Source organism: Odocoileus virginianus, unplaced genomic scaffold, assembly GCF_023699985.2.
Source record: "Odocoileus virginianus isolate 20LAN1187 ecotype Illinois unplaced genomic scaffold, Ovbor_1.2 Unplaced_Contig_14, whole genome shotgun sequence".
In the NCBI taxonomy this organism is placed as follows: Eukaryota; Metazoa; Chordata; class Mammalia; order Artiodactyla; family Cervidae; genus Odocoileus; species Odocoileus virginianus.
In genome coordinates, this window is record NW_027224331.1 from 1,352,562 (window position 1) to 1,375,941 (window position 23,380).

Sequence of the window (23,380 nt, forward strand, 5' to 3'; positions counted from 1 at the left end):
AGGCCCAGCACAGCCAAAAATAAAAATAATAAACACATAAATAACAGTAAAGTCAAGAAGCTTGAGGAAAAAGGGCAGAGGGATATATTTGAAGTACCTTGTGAAAGTGGCATGGCTATAAGAACACATGACTTTATACATAGCTCTAATATTTTTATTTATTTAGATTTAGAATGTTGAGTTTAATTTCTGTTGCACAGCAAACTGGTTTGGTTATATATATGTGTGTGTGTATATATATATATAGTTTTTCATGTTCTTTTCCATTATGGATTATCACAGGATATTGAGTCTAGTGTCCTGTGCTATATTACTGTATATAGTATAGTATATACTTTGAGTTTCATCTGCTAACTCCAAACTCCCAATCCTTTCCTCCCTCAATGCCCTCCCCCTCGGCAACCGCAAGTCCATCCTCTTTGTAAGTCTATTTCCGTTTCCCAGGTATGTTCATTTGTGTTGTTTTGGATTCCACGTGTCAGTGATATCACACGATGCTTGTCTCTCTAGCCTGACTGCCCTGGGTCTGACGGCCCCCTGAGACAGCCGCCTGGGTGGGGTCCTGTGACGTCACCCTCAGCGCCTCCGGGTGTCTCCGTGGGGCCTGGCAGAGCTGACCGCCCCGGGCCCAGGGGCAGTGAACCTGCGGATTCCCCCGTCACGCAGCGTGGACTCACTTAACGGTCGCCCAGCCAGTAGCAAGAGGTGGAACCTCTGAGGGCAGCCCTCCTCCAGGAATCCTCACTGTTGGTTGGCACTGAACAAACCCCAGTTGCCAGAAGAGACAATCAGGCATTTCCCAGTTTACTCGTGTGTCAGCTGCCAAAAACTGCCCATAAGTCAGTGTTTTGGAACCTGGAGTGTATTTCCTAGAAACAACGTCGTGTGTGGTGGTGAGGTGGCAGCCAGCTCAGTTACACGGATTCGGCTCTCAGGGACCTCATCTGTTAATCCTGCAAAGACTGGCCAGTCGTCTGGGAGAGTTCGTGTGTATGTGTGTGTGTGTGTGTGTGTGTGTGTGTGTGTGTGTGTGGAGTGGGGGAGGGTCGGGAGACATTGGCGGGATCTCACTCCTCCCCCCCCAGGAGCCCAGGAGCCTCACAAGCTCCCTACCCTCTCGCCAGCCCCCATCACAGAGGCTGGCTGTGCTTTTGAGGCTGGAGAAGCCCAGAGGCAGGAGGAAGTGGGTGGGTGGGAGCCGGTGTGGGGTGGGCTCCTTCCTGCCCGGGAGCCACGAGGCTGCATCCAGTTCTCAGCTGACTCCTCTCTATTATTGAACATAATAATGTTTATTGTTCTTCTTAATCCAGTAGACATGGGAGTTCATTTTAGAAAACTTACAAAACATAGATAAACAGAAGGAAGGACGTTTAAACATCCCATATTCTCACCAATTTGGCGTACAGACTGAGTGTTTCTGTTCATGTGTCTATGCATAGATTTACGTATAGGTTCAATACACTTTGCAAATAATACATTGTGAATATGTTTTTGTGTCATTATTTTCCTGCAGCATTTCAAAATGGATAGATACACCATAATTTATTTTATCAACCTCCTGTGGTTGGTCTATTAGGTTTGCTACCATGATTAACCCTGTGATTTGCATGGACCCACTATCATTTCCCTAGATGGTTAAAAAAGAAGACAAGGTGTGTATGTGAGCTCAGGCGTTCAGTGACTTAGTACCAAGGCGCCTCTGCCCACTTCCCTCCCCTTGTGGGTGAGGAGGCTTATCGCCAACTTTCCACTACGTCACGTCAAAACATTTACAAACTCTTTACTAAATTGATAAGCAAAACATTGTGCTGGGCTTTGAGTTTGTTTCTTTTTTGAGTATTGATGAGCTTGCACATTATTATATGTTTATTAGCCCTTTTGTGAATCACTTCTTTCTTTAAATCAAAACACTGGTGTCCTTGGATTGTTATGGCCCTTTAGAACAGAAGTGGGTGGATCCAGTTTTTATTACGCTTTGAAATGTAAGTACAGGCAAACCTTCCCAGGGTAGTGAATTGTCTGACTCCCTAGGCCTTTTTGTTCTTTTTTCACATTTTTATTGGAGTGTAGTTGATTTACAATGTTGGGTTACTTTCTGCTGTAAAGCAAAGTGAATCAGTTATGCATCTATATTGATATATTCCACTGGTTTTAAGATTCTGTTCCCACATAGGTCATTACAGAGTATTGAGTGGAGTTCACTGTGCTATACAGTAGGCCCTTATTAATTCTGTATTTTATATATAGTCGTGTGACTCCCAAGTCCTTTCAGCACCCTTCATCCTCTGACCCCAGCTGCCTTGCCTGCATGACCCCCAGGGTGTCCAGCACTATTTCCCTGCAGCACCCGCAGGGGCCTGTACTGACGTACTTTGGCTTTTTGGAACTTTGAGCTTTTAAGGAAAAGGAATGGAGGATAAAGTTGGACCAGTGAAACAGCAGGAAACCATGAATGGCTTTAAAGCCAAAGGGATGGAACTGTCCATCTGCTGAAGAGACGTCTGGGTTCTGCCCAGTTAACTGGCCTCACAGACAGACTTGCCGTGAGCACCTGGGTGTTTGGCAGACAAGCGTTGGGTTACCTGGAAGTGGAATTACTGGGCTAGAGTGAAGGTGGCTAGAGTGAAGGTGTGTGTTCAGCTTTAGTAGATAATGTTAAACAGTTTAAAAAAGACCCAGTTTAACAGCTGACCAAGTGGTGTCTGAGAGTTCAGCTGCTTTAGACTTTTACTGACATTTGGTATTTTCAGTCCTCTAATTTTAATCATTCTGGTAGGTTCCATATTTCTTTCAATAAGCTAGTTTGCTGCCACATATTATATTTTTACTTTTCTATTCTTATTTAGTTTAGTTTTAAAATGGATTTTAACCTTACTAATCTATAGATATTAGATTTTATAGAAACACTGTACAGGATTTTATACAACACTACCTAGTAAAAAATTCTTGGTATAGTCCCTTTATGATGATTTCACCCTTCTCTGTACTCCTCTTCATGTATATCCTGCACATTTATTTTTGATAATGTGTTTTTACCACTTCTCATTCATCCTATGAAGTGGTATCCAATACCTCACTCCTAAGTTTTATCTTATCCTGCCCTATTTTAGACATGGCATAAATATTAAGCTGAAATAAATTCAGCATGGTTTGTTCTTTATTTTGCCTTCAGGATCTTAGTTCCTCAACCAGGGATTGAACCCATGCCCCCTGCATTTGGAACATGGTGTCTTAACCACTGGACTGCCAGGGAAGACCCTCTTCTTTTTTTTTTTCTCTCTTATTACTTTCTTTTTCATTTATTCTTTTTTTTTTCATTTATTTTTATTAGTTGGAGGCTAATTACTTTACAGTATTGTAGTGGTTTTTGTCATACATTGACATGAATCAGCCATGGATTTACATGTATTCCCCATCCTGATCCCCCCTCCCACCTCCCTCTCCACCCGATCCCTCTGGGTCTTCCCAGTGCACCAGGCCCGAGCACTTGTCTCATGCACCCAACCTGGGCTGGTGATCTGTTTCACCCTAGATAATATACATGTTTCGATGCTGTTCTCTCTAAACATCCCACCCTCGCCTTCTCCCACAGAGTCCAAAACTCTGTTCTGTACATCTGTGTCTCTTTTTCTGTTTTGCATATAGGGTTATCATTACCGTCTTTCTAAATTCCATATATATATATACGTTAGTATACTGTATTGGTGTTTATCTTTCTGGCTTACTTCACTCTGTATAATGGGCTCCAGTTTCATCCATCTCATTGGAACTGATTCAAATGAATTCTTTTTAATGGCTGAGTAATATTCCATGGTGTATATGTACCACAGCTTCCTTATCCATTCATCTGCTGATGGGCATCTAGGTTGCTTCCATGTCCTGGCTATTATAAACTGCTGCGATGAACATTGGGGTGTACGTGTCTATTTCAGATCTGGTTTCCTCGGTATGTATGCCCAGAAGTGGGATTGCTGAAGACCCTCTTCTTAAACCTCCTTTTCCCCCAAGTTACGGGGTGAAGACTGACTTGGGCTTGTATCTTGACCACACAGTTTACTAGCTGTGTGACCTTGGGTGAGTGACTTAATCTCTCGGAACTTTGGGTTCCCTATCTGTAGAGTAGGAGTAACAAAATCCCTTCCTTAGGATTGTTGGGATGGTAACTGAGGTGGCATATGTAAAGTGTCCCGCATGCATGACGTATTCCATCAGTCTTAGTTTCCTTCTGTGCTGGAAGCAAAGGCATCGGGTGCCTCTTTGCTACATTTGCCTCAGAGGTACACAGAGATACTAAAGTGGGCACGACCATACTTCTCTGCTAACTGTACCTTGCTGGCTGGCAAGAAACGCAAACTGCCAAGCATCACCCTGACTTCACTTTACTCTTGGTTTACCCTGCACACAGGGTAAATCCAAACATCCTGTGTGACATTCCTGATCTTGCTCCAGGACAGAAATAATTCAATATAAACTTTATCTTTTGATGCACAGAATGCCACCAGACACAATAGCATTCTTATAGTTGTGATTCTGAGAGCCTTCCGCAGATCTGTGGGTTAGAAAACTGCCCCCTTTTCTGCCACATCTGACACATTCCCTCAGCACTTGACATTTACACTGACCTTCTAGAGCACTGGGCTGCTGGCTCCCAGTTCAGCTAGAATCTTGCCAAGCAGCCTGGAGCAGGGACCACTTTATATTCTGGGGCCAACTTCATTCCAGCCAGAGATCCTTTTCTCCTGCCAAGTGAAAGTGATAGCATCCATCCATTTGACACTAATCCTACTTTTTGGTGTAAAGACCTTAAAAATGGTCGACAGAGCCATGGGGATGAAACACTCGGGATACTTTAAAATGCTGGCGACCACAAGAAAAGGCAGCTGGTGCTTCATAGGCGGCTTGAAAATTCTCAGCGCTTCTGTTTTGTCTTTCTCTCTTTTCCACCAAGATGCACACATATAACAAGGGACTGACATCAAGAAGGCAGCAGCTTGCTTAGTAAGGAGGAGTCATTCTCCATCAGAGCTTCAAATACTGACTCTTTCCCCCCAAGGTTAAGCTCCAGTGCCATTGGAAACATGCAACAGTAATGGAGACTAGGATTTACGGTGTCTTTTTGGAGACAATCTAGGAACTCACCCACAGTGCTGTGAGCCTGCTGGACAGGCCTCGAGAAGGCTCATCTCTCAGTCCTAGGGCAGGGCATTCATGGTCTCTGCCATCATGACTGTCTTGTTGGTTTTCAAACCCATTCTCTCCCCTGAGATCCAGGGCCAGGTCTCCAAATGTAGGAGCTGTGTCCCTGGGGAGGTTCATTAGAACACCCCATGTGAGACGTTGAGAAAAGGAAATCCTCCTATACTGCTGGTGGTAAGGTAAATTAGTGCAGCCATTATGGAGAACAGTGTGGAGGTGCCTTAAAAAAACTAAAATAGAGCTATTCTATCATCCTGCCATCCCACTCCTGGGTATATATCCACAAAAAATGAAAACATTCAAAAGGATACATGAGCCCCCATGTTCAGTGCCCCCAGCACTGTTTACAATAGCCAAGACATGGAAGCAAACTAATTGTCCATTGGCGGAGGAATGGACGGAGGAATAAAGAAGAGGTGGTACATATGCATAATGGAGTATTACTGAGCCACAGACAAGAATGAAATAATGCCATTTATAGCAACATGGATGCACCTAGAGCTTACCCTACTAAGTAAGGCAGCGAAAGACAAATGTGATTTATCACTCACATGTGGAATCTAAACTCTGATACACGAACTTGCTTGCAAACCAGAAATAGACTCACAAACATAGGAAACAAACATGGTTCCCAACGGAGGGAGGTGGAGAAGTACAAACTAGGAGTGTGGGATCAGCAGATACAAGCTTCTACAAGAAGATACAAGCTTCCATAAAATAGATAACCAACAAGTTTCTCCTGTAGCATAGGGAAGGATACTCACAATCTTGTCAGATAAATTATAATGGAAAAAACCTGAAAAAGAATTATGTATAACTGAACCACTTTGTTGTATACCAGAAACTAGTGCAATATTGTAAATCAACCATAATTCAATAAAACAAACAACAGCCCCACATGAATTAATCATCTCGCTTGTCTTGCTGGCCCCTCCTCACTCCTCTTGTTTCTGTTAATGGTCCCATCACTTTCTTGGGCCATTCTTTCCACACTACTTGGAAAGGTCTTGTTTATTAATTTAGGTGAAGTGCTTTTGTAACAGAAACTGCTGGTGACCCCTCAACAGCCATCTGTCCCCTGTTTCACGGTTATGGGACTTTCACCCAGGCTGCCCATGACACCGACACCATCTCCCAGGTTCTCTGCCCCTGGGTGTGGCAACACACTGGGTCTGGCCAAAGGGCTGTGAAACTTGTAGGTGAAACTTGTAGGTCATTTCCTTAAAAGGATATGGTGCTCTCTCCTTCCACACCTTCCTCCATCCTGCTGCCAAGACCGTGGAGGCTGGAGTGAGCCAGTTCGGGGAAAACCAAGAAGAGAATACCACAGGGATAGTGCAACCACTGGGGAAGGGGGAGCTGGTCTGAGATGCAGGCAACCGTGGGCCATCACATGTGGATAATTCAGTTCAGTTCAGTCCCTCATTTGTGTCCGACTCTTTGTGACCCCATGAACCGCAGCACGCCAGGCTTCCCTGTCCATCACCAACACCCAGAGCCTGCTCAAACTCATGTCCATCGAGTTGGTGGTGCCATCCAACCATCTCATCCTCTGTTGTCCCCTTCTCCTCCTGCCTTCAATCTTTCCCAGCATCAGGATCTTTTCCAGTGAGTCAGCTCTTCCCATCAGGTAGCCAAAGTATTGGAGTTTCAGCTTCAGCATCAGTCCTTCCAGTGAATATTCAGGACTGATTTCCTTTAGGATGGACTGGTTGGATCTCCTTGCAGTCCAAGAGACTCTCAAGAGTCTTCTCCAACACCACAGTTCAAAAGCATCAATTCTTCGACACTCAGTTTTCTTTACAGTCCAACTCTCACATCCACGCATGACTACTGGAAAAACCATAGCTTTGACTAGACAGAACTTTGTTGGCAAAGTAATGTCTCTGCTTTTTAATATGCTGTCTAGGTTGGTCATAGCTTTTCTTCCAAGGAGCAAGCGTCTTTTAATTTCATGGCTGCAGTCACCATCTGCAGTGATTTTGGAGCCCCCCAAAATAAAGTCTCTCACTGTTTCCATTGTTTCCCCATCTATTTGCCATGAAGTGATGGGACCAGATGCCATGATCTTAGTTTTCTGAATGTTGAGTTTTAAGCCAACTTTTTCACTCTCCTCTTTCACTTATCATCAAGAGGCTCTTTAGTTCTTCTTCACTTTCTGCCATAAGGGTGGTGTCATCTGCATATCTGAGGTTATTGATATTTTTCCTGGCAATCTTGATTCCAGCTTGTGCTTCATCCAGCCTGGCATTTCACATGATGTACTCTGCATATAAGTTAAATAAGCAGGGTGACAATATACAGCCTTGACGTACTCCTTTCCCAATTTGGAACCAGTCTGTTGTTCCATGTCCAGTTCTAACTGTTGCTTCCTGACCTGCATATAGATTTCTCAGGAGGCAGGTCAGGTGGTCTGGTATTTCCATCTCTTTAAGAATTTTCCACAGTTTGCTGTGATCCACACAGTCAAAGGCTTTGGCATAGTCAATAAAGCAGATGTTTTTCTGGAACTCTCTTGCTTTTTCAATGATCCAATGGATGTTGACAATTTGATCTCTGGTTCCTCTGCCTTTTCTAAATCCAGCTTGAACATCTGGAAGTTCACGGTTCATGTACTGTTGAAGCCTGGCTTGGAGAATTTTGAGCATTACTTTACTAGCATGTGAGATGAGTGCAACTGTGCGGTAGTTTGAACATTCTTTGGCATTGCCTTTCTTTGGGATTGGAATGAAAACTGACCTTTTCCAGTCCTGTGGCCACTGCTGAGTTTTCCAAATATGCTGGCATATTGAGTGCAGCACTTTCACAGCATCATCTTTTAGGATTTTAAATAGCTCAACTAAAACTCCATCACCTCCACTAGCTTTGTTCGTAGTGATGCTTCCTAAGGCCCACTTGACTTCACATTCCAGGATGTCTGGCTCTAGGTGAGTGATCACACCATCATGGTTATCTGGGTCATGAAGATCTTTTTTGTATAGTTCTTCTGTGTATTGTTGCCACCTCTTCTTAATATTCTTCTTCAGTTAGGTCCATACCATTTCTGTCCTTTATTGTGCCCATCTTTACATGAAATGTGAATGATTACAGGAGAGATATATCCATGTCTACCTGTAGTTCTGATGTTTGGGGTCTCTGTGGGAACACTTGAAATTTTTCCTAATGAAAACAGCCCCTAGGGGCCGCAGAGCTTAGTCCACTGGCAGGATCAGGTTCCAATGTGCAGGTAGAGTTTGAATGTGACAGTGGTGGCAGCTAGAGAAGCTTCGATGGAAGGTTCTACCCAGTTATTTGGAAACAGAGCCCAGTATGTGCGTATGCCTCCCTCCGCCTCTGCCTGCTGTGGTCACCTGGACCCGGAGACTTGCCCTTTGCGATGTGGGGCAGCTGTCACCTTGGCTGCTTCTTCCTGTCTCTGCGGTCCTCAGGACGTGGGGTCTGGGAGCTTCCTAGAGACTTTCTGTTTTTCTTCTGTCTTCTATCCTGCCTCTTCTTTGATACCAGGTGAATCTCTGTAAAACGTTGATTTTAATATCTTGATTCTCCTCCATAAGAGCCCAATGACTCCCATATGACTGATGACCTCGTCCTCTCTGTCCTTCTCAAGGGAAAGTTCCCCACCTGCTGGGTGGATCATGTGTCCTCAGAAACCTATAGGTTTTGTGTGCACTTCCCATCTCTGCCCACTTTGTTAGGTGCCCCTGGCAGCTATGCCTTTGCCTTTTCTTGTCCCAAATCATCCCAGTCCTCCTGCAAAAATGCCAAGACCCCTGCCCACTATGCCCTCTGCTTTGTCTGGGGTTTGCCAGCAGCTGCTCTTTCCATTACTCTTGGTATGATGTGTCTCTTACTCATTTCAATAGCTCATAGAGTTTTGCAGTTTGTCATGTGTTTTTCCCCACCTGGAATATAAATTTGGAGTCCTAATCAGAGCCCCATTTTACAATGCCCCCTCAATTACCACTTTGATAATAAGAGAATAAAACTCTAAATTGCCCCGGTGCTTTCTCTGAGCAGCACGTGTTGGTGGTGTTGGCACCCACTATAGCCTTTGAAGGAAGTCCCAACCCTAGCCTCCTGTTTGGAGGAAACAGTGACGAGACAGCCCACCAACCACAATGCAAGTTGAGGAGTCTCCTGGCCTCCTGAGCATCTCCCTTGAGTCGAATCAACGGATTGCAGTGCATCTCTGGCATCCCTGTGTCAGAAACAGAATCTCTTCTGTCATAAGAAGCAGGACAGGAAAGGCTCCATGGGTATCTCTGGATGATTTAGATTTCTAAGGCTGGATTTCTTTTTCCAGAAGAGCCGAGATCATCTCAGAGACAACCTCTAATTCTGAACTCAGCGGCAACACAGAGTGGGAGCATAAGAAACACCTGCTTGCCGCCTGATAATTGCATGGCTCGCCCTGGTGTTAGCTGGGGAGTTCAGATCTGATCTCTTAGCTGGGGAGTTCAGATCTGATCTCAGAGAAAAAGTCATCCACCCGTTTCCCTTTTCCTTGTCACTTTGCTGCCTCAAACTTTCCTACAGCTCTGGCTAGCCTGGTTTTCATTTGCTGCCTAATTTCTGCTTCTACTTGCGTCTACAGATACCATATGGAGAGTGAGCTACTGTGGCCTCCCCCTCAAAAAAATAAAAAGGCTTTCTTGTGTGCTGTGTTTTTTAATTTTTTTTTTTCTTTTACTGCAAGAGGCAGTAGACTTCAAAGGTTTGGTTTGGCACTCAAAGTTTGGTGGGCACTCAGAATTTCCTCCAGCCCAGTAGGATTGAAGAGGTTTGGTAGAATTTGTTTAAAGAAAGAACTTAGCCAGCCTAGTGCTTTAGCATTTGCTCTGTTGACAGTAGCAGGTGTTTGCTTTGAAGCTTAGCAATAATACAATGTAAATGTGAGCTGTTGTGTCAGTTTTTTTCTGGCTTATATATATATATTTTCCTGTTTAGGAAGCATCTAGTCAGTGAAAAGAGAGTCTGGCCCTGATGATGATCTGAGGAAACAGAGGCCCAAGAGGAGCTGGGGTGTGTCTTGGAGCAGATGGGAGGGGGAGTACAGAGCAGCAAGCCCGCTCCTCCCTTGTTCCCTCGTCCCCCGCAGGTGAGGAGCCACGAGCTGGCCCTGGAAGCCTCCAGGCAGTCAGAGCCCAGCGGGGTTGTCACCATGATTTAAAGCCCCGAGGATATAAACGAGGGCGGACTGTGTCACTCTGACCCAGAAAGGCCTCCATCAATCCATGACAGCACACCCCCACAGCACTCCCTTCCAGCTGGGTTCCCGAGGCCCCTGCTTGCCCTGCTCTCCCTGGGGGTGGGGTGGGGGGTGGACACTGTCCAGGGCCTGACCTCCCAAGTCCTCGAGGGACCGGCCTGGAGTCTTGGGCCCAGGCTGGTGCTCAGGGTCTGGCCCGAGAGGATCTGCCTTTGGCAGGGATGATTCCTCACTGTACCAGCTCTGTCTTGCTGGATAAACACGATGACGCTCTGACTCGCGGACAAGCCAGATTTGCTCCTTCTCCTTTGTGCTTTGTTCTGGGTGCGTCCCTGGCACGGCTGTGTCCGGGTGAGCTGCCAAAGCTCTACTTTGCCCTTGAGTAAGGCGGGGACATCTCGAAGGTCAGCCCTGTCCGTCCCCCGAGGGCAGAGGAGAGGCTGGGCCCCTGCCAGGGTCCCCAGGTACTGCCAGTTTGGAGGTTTAAACGCGCTCCCTGCCCGGCGTCTGCCCAGGTCACAGGCTTGCTCTCCCTGCTCCCAGTGTGGAGAGTCTGGCTCAGGGCGCCCTATTGCCCCTGATGCCAGCAGCCACCCAGTGACTGCTCTTGTTTGTATTTTATGGAAGGACTGGGAGTCACGCGAGTCAACAGGGCTGAACTTTGCCCCCTGAAATCACTGACCTCTCTGCTAGGCAGATAGGCACAACTTCATCTTTTAGTAGAAAACCAAGTGGGAGAGAAGAATGGGCAGTGACTCCGAGGAGCCGAGGAGACAGATTCAGGTGACCTTGCACCTCCAGGATGAACCCCAAACCCCGAGACTTTGGTAAGGCTGCCCAGCCTCTCCAGGGTCCTCAGCCTGCCCCATCCCCCCCCCCCACCCCCTCCTCCAGCTTCACCATGCAGGTGCAGGGGATCGCCTTCTGGGACGGGACATGGGGCTTCTCCACTGTGGGTGGCGGGGCCCACCTGACCGTGGACTCACACACACTTGGTGGGTTGGTTTTAGTCACCAGGGCAGAATGAATAGGAGGAGCAGTAGACAGACAAGACCTCCTGCTCTGGGATCATGGACTCTGCATATCAGCAGGGCTAGGGGGTGGGGTGGGGTGGGTGGGGGTGTTACCACTCCTGCACACCCAGGCTGGGATCACTGTCCCTGCATAGCCCGGGAGGGGATGTTCCCTAAGCAGACACTCTGCTCCTGTGGCCCCTGCTGCTCTGTCTGTCTGCCCTGCCATTCTGGCCAAGTGGCCTCGCAGGTTACTTCCCACCTCTGTGCCCCACCCCTTGCAGCTGCTAATTTTAATTCATAATAGCATCATTGCAGAGGAGTGCTGTGAGACAGTAAAGGGCTCCTGAACAGTGCCCGGCTCACAGAAAGTGCACACAGACCTTCTGTTTCCTGTCCGTCCTTATATGTTTTTTCAGTTCAGTTCAGTCGTTCAGTCGTGTCCAACTCTTTGTGACCCCATGGACCACAGCACTCCAGGCTTCCCTGTCCATCACCAACTCCAGGAGCTTACTCAAACTCATGTCCATTGACTTGGTGACGCCATCTAACCATCTCATCCTCTGTTGTCCCCTTCTTCTCCTACCTTCAATCTTTCCCAGCATCAAGGGTCTTTTCCAATCAGTCAGTTCTTCACATCAGGTGGACAAAGTATTGGAGTTTCAGCTTCAGCATCAGTCCTTCCAGTGAATATTCAGGACTGATTTCCTTTAGGATGGACTGGTTCAATCTCCTTGCAGTCCAAGAGACTCTCAAAAGTCTTCTCCAACACCACAGTTCAAAAGCATCAATTCTTTGGCGCTCAGCTTTCTTTATAGTCCAACTCTCACATCCATACGTGACTACTGGAAAAACCATAGCCTTGACTAGACAGACCTTTGTTGGCAAAATAATGTCTCTGCTTTTTAATATGCTGTCTAGGTTGGTCATAGCTTTTCTTCCAAGGAGAAAGTGTCTTTTAATTTCATGGCTGCAGTCACCATCTGCAGTGATTTTGGAGCCCCAAAAAATAAAATCTGACACTGTTTCCACTGTTTCCGCATCTACTTCCCAAGAAGTGATGGGACCAGATGCCATGATCTTAGTTTTCTGAATGTTGAGCTTTAAGCCAACTTTTTCACTCTCACTTTCATCAAGAGGCTCTTTAGTTCTTCTTCACTTTCTGCCATAAGGGTGATGTCATCTGCATATCTGAGGTTATTGATATTTCTCCCGGCAATCTTGATTCCAGCTTGTGCTTCATCCAGCCTGGCATTTCTCATGATGTACTCTGCATATAAGTTAAATAAGCAGGGTGACAATATACAGCCTTGACATACTCCTTTCCCAATTTGGAACCAGTCTGTTGTTCCATGTCCAGTTCTAACTGTTGCTTCTTGACCTGCATACAGATTTCTCAGGATGGAGAATTTTGAGCATTACTTTGCTAGCGTGTGAGATGAGTGCAATTGTGCAGTAGTTTGAGCATTCTTTGGCATTGCCTTTCTTTGGGATTGGAATGAAAACTGACCTTTTCCAGTCCTGTGGCCACTGCTGAGTTTTCCAAATTTGCTGACATATTGAGTGCAGCACTTTCACAGCATCATCTTTTAGGATTTGAAATAGCTCAGCTGGAATTCCATCACCTCCACTAGCTTTGTTCGTGGTGATGCTTCCTAAGGCCCACTTGACTTCTCAGTCCAGGATGTTTGGCTCTAGGTGAGTGATCACACCATCGTGATAATCGGGGTCATGAAGATCTTTTTATGGTTCTTCTGTGTATTCCTGCCACCTCTTCTTAATATCTTCTGCTTCTGTTAGGTCCATACCATTTCTGTCCTTTATTACTGTTGTTTTATTTTTAGTCAAGGATCAGACCTCACTTGGGTCTTTTGTGTTCTGAGTTCAGACCGTGAGAACACCATCCACCTGACTTCGGTACTTTTCGTTCTGAAAGGTCATCTGCGTCTTAGGATCAACTCTGGATTGAAGTGTTCCGGTCTTTCCTCCTATGTCTGCAGAATGTGTTCCAAGCCCAGTACAGTTCGGAGCAAAGCTGCCCTTGTTCGTGGGCATCCTTGCCGCGTCTCCGGTTCCTACCTGCGTGCGCGGCGCTCTCGGAGGAGCCGGCAGGGGGCGCTGAGCGGCCACGTCCCAGTTTCAGACCCGGCCAGAGCGGCGACTGCTCCGGAGAGCCTGCTGCGGGAGGACAAGACCGTCCCTTAGCTCGGGGTCTCCGCTGTGCACCTGTGCAGCGTGGAGAAGGCAGAAGACTGTGTGTTGTATGATAGCTGTTGAGAGCTTTGCAATCAGGCGGCCCCGTGGTGAGGCTCCCCTTGGTTCTGCTTCCTTGGGTTCTCTACCCTCGGAAGTGGTGCGGGGGTGAAGCTCTTGGAATCGCTGGGTGGCTGATAGAGATCTTAGCCACTGAGGTGACTTTGGGGCCTGGCCGTTTGCGCTGATCTTTTTCCTCCTTGCCCCCACCTCCTTTTCCTCTCCTTGGCTCTGCTCCCCCTGCGGGGCGAAGGCTGCCGCCCGCAGTGATGCTGAGGTGGCCCTGGCCCATCCTGCTGGGCCAGGATGACTAGAGGAGGGGTGAGCCCCCAGAGTGCTGGGAGCAAGGCCAGGCAGCCCCTCTCCTGCTCTCACGTCACCTTGTAGGGGCGTTCTGCAGACGGCGTCTGGGCTCTTGCTCACTTGGAAGGCAAAATGAGCCACAAGCCTCTTCCCATCCCCACCCCACCCCAGCAGGGAAGGGAGATGTCCCAGAAGTCTGACCCGAGGAGATCAGTCTCTAGAGCATCAGGCCTGGGCAGCCGCTCAGGGCACTGCCTCAGGGCACTGGGAGCCTGGTGGTGGCAGTTGGGTAGGAAGCGGTCAGGCTCAGTCTAGGCTGGGCATGGCTGGAGGACTGTTCAGGTCTGGGTCAACCCGGGTGGTTTGCTTTTGGACAGGTCTGGGAGTCTCCATGCATCCTGTTCTCTAAACCCCAGTGAGGACGGGCACGCCCTGCAGCTGAGGGCTGGTCCTAATGCTTTCTGACCAAAGGCAGGTTTAGTTTCTTTGAGACCCTGAGCCTCTCTGTGGAGGGATGAGGTCCCTGTGAGTACAGTGACCAAATTGTCTCGGTCACACCTCTGAAAGTCCCGGGCCTCGGGACACCGGCCGCCCCGTGGTATAGCACACAAGGCATCCACCTCAGGTGAGGTCCCTGCAGGAGGGCTGTGTGGCCTTTGGGGGACAGGACACCAGGAAGGGAGGGCGCGCACCTTCCGCAGACCCAGAGCGGGCACTGCCTGGCCAGGGGCACCTCTCATAGCCCCCAGTGAAGGTGGGCCAGGCCTCCATCCTCCGGAGAACAGCAGGGAGGGGGTCAAAGACAGACTTGGCCCCAGACAGGGCGCCTGACCATGGCTCCAGGAGCTGGTGCTCTACCTCAAAGTGCGGCCTCAGGACTAGGGCTGAGCATGCAGCAGCTTGCTGATTTCTGCCTCTCACCCGCTGCCTCACCACACAGAGCCCGCGGCAGAGCTTGGAAAAGGCCAGGCTCTCTTCCAGACCTTTGAGAAGGTCACAGGAATGCATGTCCTCGGCGATCCGGCTGCAGCGGCACCTTGGTCGGGGGGTCCTAAGGCCTCGGCGCCCCCGCCACGTCCTGCTGCTATCAGTGTCAGGGCCTCTGGCTCCAGGGCAGGGGAGGCCCAACCTCACCAAGACCAGCTCTGGGAGGTTTTGTGGGATCAGGCGGTGCCCTTTGACCCCACACAGCATCCTGAAGCAGGAACCCTCCTGGTCACAGGCCCCGTGAAGCAGATGTCAGGCTCAGCCCAGAGCAAGGGTGTGGCGGAGCCACACTCTGGGCCATGGTGGCCGTGCGCCCATCACACTCTGGCTCTTCGTGGGATCCTGGGCCCTGCGAGTGACGGGGGGCCCCGGGAGCAGCTTTATGCAGGCTCTCGTGATGTTTGTACGTAAACATCTTTGCTGCTACCCTACACCTGTGGAGAGTTTCTAGGGAACAGTGAAGCAGCTCTCTGCCCTCTGTCCCCGTTGGTGGTACTTAAAGTGCTCAGGAAAATCTTGTTGAATGGATGAATAAACTCTACTCATGGAACAAGAGGTCTTCCCCGGCGGCTCAGCTGGTAAAGAATCCACCTGGAATGCGGAAAACCTGGGTTTGATCCCTGGGTTGGGGATATCCCCTGGAGAAGGGAAGGCTACCCACTCCAGTATTCTGGCCTGGAGAATTCCATGGACTGTATAGTCCACGGGGTCGCAAAGAGTCGGACACGACTGAGCGACTTTCACTTCACATGGAACAAGAAGCTAGGCTCTCCAAAGGGGATCCAGTTTAGTAACTTACAGGTATCTAGAAACAGCACAGGGCTAGTGTGCAAGGGGAAAACTCATTTTATACATTTCCCTTCCCCTAATGACATTCACACTCCAGTACTGCCCCAGGGTAAGGGATAAGATACGCTCATGAACGCGCTGATGTGACCAGTGGCCGGCTGGCTGCACTTTCTCTGTCCCCTGCAACCTGATTTCTGTCCCTTCGCCCTCTGTGTCCATTCCTCAGGGATCAGACACCTCGGGATGGCCAGTTTGTCAGAGATCCAGAACCCAGGCCCTCTGAGGCTTCCTTCACTTTGGTGTTTGGCTGAGCCCCTGCTGTGGCCAGTGGGCAAATATTTGGCATCTGTGCCCACATAATTCATGGCATCTTGGGCTAGAATGTGTTTGCCTGTTGTTTTATATCTCCAATTTGTTTTATATCTCCAATTTGTGGGTCCTTCTGAGTGGAGGTGAGGATTGAGTGCTCCCGTTTCCCTCAACGTGCGCATGAGTGCGTGCACACACACATGCTTGCACACGCGCACACGCACACACACATGCACGCACACACACACACGCACACGCACACGCACATATACCCCTCCCCCACCCCTCTGACCCCAGGTCCTCCCACTGGTTGAAGGATTGACTCAGAGGACACGAACTTGTCATATGTCTGTACTTTTTCACAATGTGCTGTAGGATTTTTCAACCTATACCTGGTTGAAACTGCTCTAAATTTTACTGGTAACAGTAGTTTAATGCTATAAAAATAGATATACTTTTCATGCTTTGCAGCTTCTGAAATATGGTCATCTGCTACCTGCCTAAAGAATTTGAGGCAGCAACATCCCTGAAGGCATTTTTATGTGATTAGTTTGCCCCTCAAGCTCTTCTCCCAAATCCCACTATGGATAGTGTTACCCAGCCCCACACTGGTTACAAAGGCCATCGCCGAGTTCTGCATCGATGGAGTTTGAATTCAGCTTGTCTGACGACCTTTCTGACTGATACATTTTGGGCAGTAGGTCACTATGCTGACCAAGTCCAGCATCTCCCTGCGGTGGGGGGACTGGGGGCACTGGTTTGCCCTCCGGATCAGCCTCCATCCTTCAGGGACAGACTCTCATGAGCCTGTAGACTAGCTTTGACTTCCTGCTTTGTCCCTGGTGAATGTTGGAAGCTTGAAATTCCTGTGACACCCTGTTCCTTGGTTTTCCTGCTACATGAGCATAGTGGTGCTTGTCTTTCAGGACTTCTGTAAGGAGCGAATGAGCTATTTCAGTAGAGCATCTGGCTCTGATTTTATCATCTGCAGTTGTGGCCCACTAATGAAATAAATTTGGTGTGTTGTGACTAGCATTAAAAAATAAATAGGGCTTTCCTGGTGGTCCAGTGGTTAAGACTCAGCTTCACTGCAGGGGTTGTGGATTTAATCTCTGGTTGAGGAAGTGTGTCCAAAAAATAAATAAATATAATAGAATAGGCATTAAGTATGAAGTTTATCCCTGAGCTGATGAAAATTTAAAAATTCTAGAAGCTTCAAAGTTATTTTGGTGATAATTTTCAGAATTTACTAAAAACTATTGAGTTGTACACATTGGGTGAATTTTGTGGTATGTAAACCATATCTCAAAAAAGCTATGTATAAAAAAGTTTAGCAAGCCCTACAAAAATCCTCAAGCTGTATGTTTGAGATTTATGCACTTTATTAAGGCATGTTAGACCTCAATTAAAAATTCAATATAAAAAATAGAATAAAAAAGTATCAGAGTACCTCACCAGTAGTAAGGGCAAGCATTGTTTTTATGAAGTGTGTGTGTGTGTGTGTGTGTGTGTGTTGGGCTACAGTAAAACATTTCTAACTATAGATTGTTGTGTAAAATATTTTTATGTCCAGGTAGAGGAGGCATTTAACATGGTTATTTAGGCCTGTCCTTTTCTTTCTGGCGTCCACACCCATGTTCAGTTACTAGCCTTGGAGAGCTGGCCCCTCTGTGACTCAGAGGGTGGACATTCTGAGTGCTAACGGAGGTCCCTAGCCTCCCAGCTTCCATGTCCTGTGTGCACACACACGCACACACATACGCACACAAACACACACACACACACACACCACCCAGTCGAACTCTTCTCCAGCTAAACAAGCATCACATTGTCCAGAGGAAGAGCCGCTAACTGGCCTGTCCCTATAGTAAGGGCACCTCTGACCTTCTGGTTCTCGAGATTTTGTGATGTTTGCTTTTCAGTTTCTCTACTTGACTCCTTCCTTCTTTCTTTGTCTTTTAAGTCCCACACTTGACATCGGCTGCCTGTGCCTGTGGCCCTGTGAGGGGGTCGTGCTGTCTCGTCGATGAGAGGTTCCCCAGCCCCTTCCTCCTTCAGAGGGGAGAGTCGGAGGAGCTGGCGCCACAACCTGGAGAGACCATGGCCGTGGGGTGTGACCAGTGGGGGCCCAGACACCCACTGCCAGAGCCTGCTGGACTGTAGTTCAGTCAGAGAAACAGATCAAGTTACCAAGTGCCCAGTGACCTTCTGGAGAGGACCAAGTCACAACAACCTCTCAATGACTCTGGCCAACCACCCACACAACACCTTTCATGACTGTCAGAGGGGCTGGCACAGGTGTGTGGAAGGAACAACCACTTTGGAAATGACTTCACTGACGTCTGAGAAATCAGCGAATTGACCGAAGAATTACTAAAACTTACTCCTGTTTTGTAAGTTCTGTGTGCAGTTTCCATTTCATGGTGTAGAGTAAGACAACATTGCAACTGGTTGGGTTGGGAGGTTAGTCTCTGATTGGAACCAGCTGCCCTGGGGAGATCAGTCTCAGGCCACTTGGACCTCTGATTGCCCAGAGAAAGGCTGGATATTTTTATTACTTAATTTGTTTATTATTTTTACTGAGTACGTGATCAGTGGTTAATATCCATGGCCAATGGTCGATGGCCAATGGCAGATGGTAGTGTTGGATCCCCGACCTTGGAGTCCACCTGGCTGGTGAGGATCCTGGCTCTGCCTCCTTCTTATAGCACCGCCTTTATGCTTCAGTTGCTACACTGAAAAATAATAGGGCTTCTCTGGTGGCTCCAGAAGTAGAGAATTGACCTATGATGCAGGAGCTGCAGGAGAAGGGAGTTCGATCCTGGGTCTGGAAGATCCCCACGCACTCCAGTATTCTTGCTGGCACTGTCCCATGAACAGAGGGGCCTGGTGGGCTTCAGTCCACGGGGCTTCAGAGAGTTGGACCCAACTGAGCATGCATGCCAGAGAAAACCACCTCACTTGTAGGGGTTGGTTTTTATTGTGATAAAATACACATACACATAACAAAAAATGTACCATCTTAGCTATTTGAAGTATACTGTTTGTTCAGTGAGATCAAATACATTCTTACTGTTGTGTAGCCATTACCACCATCCATATCCAGATCTCTTTTCATCTCGTAAAACTGAAGCTCTGTCTCCACTAGACACTAACTCCCATTCCCCTCCCCCAGCATACAGTACCCTTCTACTTTCCGTCTCTGAATCTGACTTCTCTGTGTACCTCATGTGAATGGAATCATCCATTATTTGTCCTTTTGTGACTGGATTACTTCCTTTAGCATAATGTCCTCAAGCTTCATCTATGTTGTAACAGGTACCAGAATTTCCCTTCTTTGTAAAGCTGAATATATACCATATTTTGTTTATTCATTAATGTGTTGATGGGTAGTTTCCCTCTTTTGAACACGAGTTCAAATGAACTTTTTCATGTGAACGCAAGTATACAAATGTCTGTTCAAACCCCTGCTTCCAGTTCTTTTGAGTATATCCCCAGGAGTGGCCTCCCTGGGTCATGATAATTTTGTTCTTAATTATTTGAGAAACCATCATATTGTTTTCCATGGTGATTGCACCGTTTTACATTCCTACTAGCAATTCCCAAGGGTCCCAGTTTTCTACTTCCTTGTCAGTACTTGGTATTTTCTGTCTCTCGTTTGTTTGGTAACAGCCCTCCAGCATTTCATTGTTGAGGGTTAGACGAGAGAATGCGTGAAAAGCACATGTGTAGTCTTGGCTCAGTAAGGGAGAGCTGCTTTTGGTATTTCAGGTTTTGCTTCTCTTTCTGTGGAAGTAGAGTAAATAATCGCTTCCTCAGAGGCCCCTCCAAATGCCTAGCTGTCATCGCACAGACCACTGGCCCCAGACCCCAAGGGTGCACTTGATAGTGGATTCAGCTTTGCTCTGAAAAGGCCTTAAGTGGCTCGGGGCCATGTCAGGCTTTGAGGTTCTCGAGGGGAGCAGCGTGGCTTTTAAGGCACCCCAGAAGAGGGAATCCTTCCCGCAGTCTTACTGTTGCCTAGGTTCCCACAATCTTGCTGGTTTTATTACCAGGCCTAGTAAACATAGGCTGTTTCTATAAATAGAAGAGCAATGACAATATCCTGTCCCGTGAACTTCTAAGAAGAGCTATTGTGAGTAAGAACAAGGTTTTTCTTTGATTTATTATGGAAAGTTTAGAAAATGAGTGTATTTAACACTTGGTCAATTTTTTAAGGATATTTCAAATAGAGTAACTAGTAAGGTGAACAATGGTCTTTATTTTCTTGAATGAGGCTGCCTATTGATGAAAAGGACAGGATGAATAGGAGTTTAGATGGGGAGACAGTTGGCTGGAGTGGTATTTCTCCCATGACTGTGACATCTGGAGGAGGGCTGAGAGAGGACCCACAGCACACTCTAGGCACTGGTGTTCAGGTGAGACGTGGGGTCATCCCCTGAACCGGGCCCTGTGCTTCTTCAGCAAAGGCTGCGCGTTTTAGCTGCAGATTTCTGTACACGTGGGCTGTGTCTGGGAAAGAGAAAGCCAGAGAAGTGGTGTTTGGATTAGAAAACCAGAAAGAATCCAGTCATCTTAAAAAAGAGAGAGAGAGACAGAAAGAATAAGAAACATCCTTCAGCCTGGTGTTTTGCTCAAAAGATCAGGACAGGTCTTTAGTAGGCATAGTTTGGTCAGCTTGATAGTATCTCACCCATCTATTTGAAAACAAAGAGAAATGTCAAAGTAATATTTTTTTTTAATTTTAAAAATGTAAAAAATTGAAGTAGAGTTGATTTACAATGCTGTGTTAATTTCTGCTGCATAGTAAAGTTATTTGGTGTGTGTGTGTGTGTGTATATATATATATATATATATATTCTTTTCCAGACTAATAGTTTTCATCTAAATTTTGATTTTCCCTAAACGATCTCATTGGAGGACACTATTATTATATTCTGTATTTATCTATGTATGCGTGTGTCTATTTGTATTTCCTACTGTAGGCACACACACACACATACAAATATTATCTGTATATATAAGAATGGACACCAGTTTCACAGGGTAGTAGTTCATAAAATTATGGTGGCTTTTTTAAAGGAAAAAATATAAAGAATTTTACTTTGCAAAAGTTTCCAGAAACATGCCTGCATTCAGCACATCACTCAGCCACTCTCCACCCACCGCTCTCCCCTCGGTTCTCCCCGAAGCCCAAGTTCTGCTCTCTGCCTGGAAACTTGGTCCTGGTCCCATCCGGTCCCTGTGGGGACTCCTGTTCAGAGGCTCCCTGACAGCGATGAAGCACTGGTCATGGTAACCGGCAGCCAGAACTCACACTCCCTCCAGGGCCAGGCCCCTCCCATCCTTACTGATTTAAGCAAATACCAGGAAAAGCATATTTGAGAGCAAATCCAGACGCTCTGGTCTCTAAGTAGAACGATGAGAAAAACAGCAGCAGCGGCAGGAATAGGAGGGAAAAGCAGAGGAAGATGCCTGGGAGCCGTGGGAAGGGGCGACTGGGGGGACGGGGTGGGCAGCTGGGGGGCGGGAGACAGGGACGCATCTGCCTTACAGGAGTGGCAGGACACGGAGCAGTCAGTAGCTCCATACTCTCCCTCCGACCCTGAGCAGGAGGCTGGAGGCTGAAGTATTCATGAGGAGGAAACTGGTGGCTCAGCTTCTGGAATCCCACTTGGGAAGAGCATGTGGTTTTAAGTGAGCTCAGCTGGGTGCTGGGCGCCCAGGTCTCTGGGTCTCAATTGTGTCTGTCTCTCTGAAGCTCCAGAACCAGCCCTTGGGCCACAGGGAGCCACACTGGCCACTTGGGCAGAGGGGTCACGCAGGACACAACAGCATCACGTCTTCAGGGCCCAGCCTTGTCATCCCGACTCTGTCCTCTCCTGTGTGCCCACCTGCGATCAGAGGCACAGGGTCTCAGCCGGGGAGAGGAGACACAGAGCCATGCCCATATGCAGCAGTCCATGGGGGAGAGTGGGCACGGGCCAGGACAGGCAGCTAAACCCACGTATGGCCGGGTTTGAATCTTGGGCTGGTTGTAGAGGACCACCATTCGATGTTTGAAGAAGTTGGTATTTGGATGAAGAATATATAGTTGCATCAGTTTTTAAATTTTCTGAGTTTGAAAATTTTAGAGTTATTATGTAAAAGGATATCTTTGTTCTTAGGGGAAAATGCTGAAATATTTAAGGATAAAAGGGAATGCTGTTATTGCAAGCTACTTGCAAATGTTTCAGAAAATAACAATTATTAAATATGTAGATATATATACGTACACATACACACACACATATGGAGAGAAAGAATGTAGCATAATGTGAATAACTGATGGGATATAGGGAGTCTTTTGCAGTATTCCTGAATTACTTCTCTCCTTTGAAATTGTTTCAAAATAAGAAGTTACAAAGTTGAAAAGCAGAAGGTAGGGAACTCTTAGGGTTGTATTTTTGGTGCATGTTTCCCAGCTGTGTTAGAGTGCCTGGGTGTGTCTGCTCCAGCAGGTTCGGCCTGAGCCTGAGGCGAGCAGCTGCTGCTTTAAGACACATTGCTTCTCCAGGAAAGTGTGCTCACAGTCTGCATGGATAGACGGATATGCCCTGGTGGAGCCTCTTCATCCCACCTCCGTTGTCCCGGCTCATCCGAGTCCTGCCAGCACTGTGCAGACTCAGTTCTGTGCTAACCCTGTTGAGACAGGCGTGATCTCCGGCGGCTGTAGGGTCGGGCAGCTTGCAGCTGGTGGCTGGGAGCCGGGCCACAGCTCTTGTTTGCTTTGAAGAAAGAGTTCAGCTAAGAGATGAAGAGTAGTGAGGCAAGTAAAGTGTTGATTAGCAGACAAGATACCTGGGGAGAAAGTGCTGGGCTGAAAGAGAGAGAGGGAGAGACCTGGGCACTCCCCTGTGTGCATGCTTATCTTTTAGCCAAGGTGGATTCCAGTGCGAGGGTCTCTGAGAGGGTTGCAGACATTTTATGGGTAAGTGTGCCTTCCCTTGAGGATCCTTTCTGAGCATGCACAGTCTGGGAGGTCTCCCTGACCCCAAGAATGAGGAATGTGTGGCCTCCTTATCACTGACCTAAGCAGGGCTTAACCCCTCTCTGTTCAGCCACTCCTTTTATCTTGAAGTGCCCACAGGAGACAGAGTCCAGCTGCTTATCCTATTCCTGTTATTATCTTTGTCTCAAAGCATCAACAGGAGGCTAGTTGTAGGTGTCTAACCTGGGGCCTATCTATCTCCTTCCTCAAGAGGCCTCAGTCATCCACCCAGACCCAGGGGTGTCCCGTGTTGACCAGACCCCCGATTTTCCCTGTCTTTTTGCTGACATC

The 23,380-nt window shown here is 47.5% G+C and overlaps 1 long non-coding RNA gene across 4 annotated transcripts in view; it reads left to right on the top strand.

Annotated features, from left to right (window-relative positions):
* Positions 1 to 23,380, top strand: part of LOC110149313 (uncharacterized) — a 45,685-nt gene that overhangs the window by 20,094 nt on the left and 2,211 nt on the right. The window lies entirely within an intron of this gene.